A 4,121-nucleotide genomic window follows, 5' to 3' on the forward strand; every position below is an offset into this window, starting at 1 on the left:
TCTCCCTCCACTCATCAGGGAGGGGCCCTGATGAGTGATGTCGTTATCTGGGCCTTCAAGTCTGACGTGTGATGTCAGGCGATATATCGCCCGCAGTTCCCACACTGTTTGGGTTTTTAGTGCAATTAAGGAGGTATGTTTGCTAAGCACATTTTGGACAGTGTGTAATTAAACACAAGTGAGACATGAAACCTACATGTCTTGCATCAGGTTTTTTTTTTTTTTTCTTTTTTACATGGAAGGAGATTTCTTTCAAGCATCAAAGGTCTGCGTGTGTTTTGCTGGGGGACGAGGAGGAGGGCACGTGATTGGCTGTCAGCGCGGTTGTTACGGGGCTATAAATGGCCTCCATCTCAGAAGAAGTAACAGCAGATGACTTTCGTTCCCTCCTGAAGGACAACACACACATCTCGTTGCTGCTCTTTATACGGGGGAGAAAAGAAGGGTGAGATATGGAACTTCATTTGGGAACAGATTAGGGGGTGCTGGGCGATATGGTTGATAGACTATCGTATCGTGATTTAAAAAAAAATGTCTCCACGATATGCCTTTTCAGAGATATCGTGTATATTATCGTGATACAGTGAATGCGTATTCTATGATTTGCCGTGCTATACCTTAAAACCCATTCAGGCCTGACGTCGAGATTAAAAAAAAAAAAAGTTTTCTAAATCATGACAATTTTCGGAAAGATTTGAGGCACATTTTAACGATTTTTCAAAAATAGCAGATATACAAGTTCATAGAGCGCCACTCGGTGGCGCGCTATGAGCTTGTAGATCTGCTATTTTTCAATAGCTAAACTATAACATAGTTTCGTTTAGCCAAAACTAATAAGTATTTTGGTCTAAATGGTCCGTCACTCTTTTAGTTTTGGTCATGTTGTAGGTGGTTGTACTGTTAAGTAAACTTGAACAATAACCTTAAAAAGCTTCATGAAAAAAATGTCGCGATAATATCGTGTATACTGCTTGAAAAGACATGGTGATATTATGTTTTTCCCCATATCGCCCACCCTTAGAACAGACAGAAATGGATTATGTTCTGTCTGACACGTGTAGAACCTGTATAATTGTTTTATTTCATTGGATTCAGGTGTGTATTATCCTCAATAATCCTGGCATGCATGTTGAAAACCAGTGGTTCTCAATCTGTTTTGTCTCATTTAATTATGTGGACCAATTCTGCATGCAATGTGCTGATTACATTTCAGGTGTGTGCCTAATGTGGGAGATAATTCACTCTTGGCCGCTGTTTAGCAATACCACAAAACAAATGTGCTCAGCAAATTAGGGGGGGGACTCCCTGTCCTGGACACATCCCAAAGAGAGCTCATATGGACAATGTTTTTGATGAGTTGAACAAGGTGGACCCTCTTGTAAACAAGTGTGATGCTTTATCGGGTCATCCACTCACAGTTAACAGTTTTTTGTATTGAGTTGTGCTTGAAATGTACTGTAATTCTGCAAACTGTTAATAAATACTTCAATCAGTCAATCCAAAAAAAAATAAAGACACCCAGGGGTCAGTTTGATAATTGCAGGCTTATGTTGTATTGCAGTTTTCAACCAGCGGTCCGGGGACCACCAGTGGTCCTTGAGGGGGTTCCAGGTGGTCCCCAGCTAAATGATGGAGAGTTTGTGACCAAATGGACCCTGATTAGATCTTTAACTTTTAACTTTTGAGAGTGTAAAATTCAACCAAATGTTGGTTTATTTGTACACTATCAAGAGTTAAAAAAAACATCTGCATTACTTAATTTACAAGAAGTCTACACAATTAGAGAATGTAGAAGAATTGTTATTTTGATCAACTTTTGCCTGTTATCTCTCCTAATGGAAGTTTTGGGCCTGAGAGGCGTAAATGTCATCAAATGGTGGTCCGTACACGGTACACTTGGCTCAGATTCAGAATAAATAATGGGCCTTGATGGTTGAAAACAACTTGTAGGACCATCTTATCCAACGATAACACATTATGTTTTCTTGTTTTGGGTTTTCAAGGCTGAATATCATCAAAGGCTGAACATAATTATAATCAGCCTTAATTGATTTGAGATGTGTTGAAAACCACTGTTAATCTCTCTCTCTCTCTCTCTCTCTCTCTCTCTCTCTGTCTCTGTCTCTGTCTCTGTCTCTGTCTCTGTCTCTCTCTCTCTCTCTCTCTCTCTCTCTCTCTCTGTCTCTGTCTCTGTCTCTGTCTCTGTCTCTCTCTCTCTCTCTCTCTCTCTCTCTCTCTCTCTCTGTCTCTGTCTCTGTCTCTCTGTCTCTCTCTCTCTCCCTCCTCATTAATCGTCCTGCAGGAATCATGATGACGCCTGTGGTGTTTTTGATGTGCCTGCTGAGCACTACTCTGGCCGCCCCTGTAAGTCTAACATTATAGTTTTAATCTTTTAACCCGTTTTGGGCGGGAACCCCTTTCGGTGTTTTTTAAGCTATTGAAAAATAGCAGATCTACAGGCTCGTAGCGCGGCACCGAGTGCCGCGCTACGAGCTTGTAGGTCTGCTATTTTTTTTTAAAATCGTGAAAATGTATAGTGCAAATCTTTGAATATATATTCTTTCAGAGCGTTTTTTAACCCAAATGTTTGCTTCTGGGGGCGGGGGGTCTCTGGAACAACATATTTGCAGATGGGGGTCGGAGGCCAATTACATATATTTCTGGGGGTCCTTGACATGAAAATGTTTGAGAACGACTGACATAGAAACATTGGGGTTTTTCAGAAAACTGTCATTTTGGCATTTTGTAGAATCCGGTCTCAGGTCTAAATGGGTTAATTACCACAGCGTTATCTCAAGACTGTTCTTAAAGATATTTTAAGCTATAGCTAGCTATAGGACAAAAAGGAAGGGAGAGGTCGCACACAAAAAACCCTCTACTTTAACGATGACCACAGGTCATCTTTAAAGTAGTGAGACTGATTTTTAAAGAGTTTTTTTTAAAGCATGTAGACTTTAGTTTTTTAAAGTTATTTTAAGATAGCTAATTAGAAAAAAAAGGAAGGGAGAGGTCGCACAGCTCGCAGCCACAATGCAAAAAAGCCCTCTACTTTTAAAAAAAATGACCACAGCTGTGCGACCTCTCCCTTCCCCTATTCCCAGTTTTTCTCCTGTGGTCAGCTCCTCCCCACTATAGAGGGTATATGCACGTGACATAATTATCATCATAGCCGGAAGTTATGCGGGAACGCCTACTGAGTGGCAAAAAACGACTTCCTGGCCTTGACAGCCTATACATCCAAACAGAAAAGTCCTCTCGTGGCCACTCGATTTGCCACTCACTTTATGCGTGCATAGCTAGCTATGCAACATTTTTGGAGAGGGGTGGGCAACTTTGATGAAGGAGAGGGCCACTATATTTCCAAACTCATTCCAGGGAGCCGCATTGCAGATCCACAAGCTCAAAACGCGTCACAGTGCGACACGTTTTTGAGCTTGTAGATCTGCTATTTTTGAATTAGAATCCTGAAAAGTAACATTTTTATTGCATTTAGTTATATATTATGTTAACTGTATGAACTGAAATACAAATACGTTGGACATAAAAAAAAGAGAATACATTTTGAATTATAGGCATTAACCCATTTTGGGGCGGGAACCCCTTTTGGTGTTTTAAACATTATGTTATAATTTAGCTATTGAAAAATAGTAGACCTACAAGCTCATAGCGCGCCACCGAGTGGCGCGCTATGAGCTTGTAGGTCTGCTATTTTTGAAAAATCGTGAAAATATTTATTTCAGAAAACTGGAGGATTTAGAAGATTTTTTTTTTAAATTTTGAGATCCGGCCTAATTGGGTTAAGCTACTAAATCAATACTATATCTAAGCTAAAATCAACAACATTGCAATGCCTCCCACTTATACTTTCCCCACTTGTCTTTTTCCTTGCAGGCCCAGGACAGTGGAAGCAATGAGGTAAGGGGGAGTTCTGTTTTGCCTATATGCTCTTTACAACCCGGCCGGCGCTATACACCATGGCATGTTCTGTCATGTTTTTAGTCATGTCATCGAGGGCATGATATGTTCCGTGTGAAAGAGACGACGATTAGCTTTAATTGCATGTCTGGAGTTATTCTGTTTTGTCTGGTGTTTGTTTCCCCAGCAGGTCGCAGCACACGCTA

At 40.7% G+C, this 4,121-nt stretch overlaps 1 long non-coding RNA gene across 1 annotated transcript; it reads left to right on the plus strand.

The window, feature by feature from the left end:
- Window positions 1-296: 296 nt before the first annotated feature.
- LOC306921462 lies at window positions 297-3,917 on the plus strand. The gene is made up of 3 exons (XR_013789770.1): window positions 297-445; window positions 2,303-2,364; window positions 3,892-3,917. It is a non-coding gene; the product is annotated as an uncharacterized lncRNA (long non-coding RNA).
- The last annotated feature ends 204 nt before the right edge of the window (window positions 3,918-4,121 follow it).

Source organism: Electrona antarctica (assembly GCF_951216825.1).
Source record: "Electrona antarctica genome assembly, chromosome: 4".
In the NCBI taxonomy this organism is placed as follows: Eukaryota; Metazoa; Chordata; class Actinopteri; order Myctophiformes; family Myctophidae; genus Electrona; species Electrona antarctica.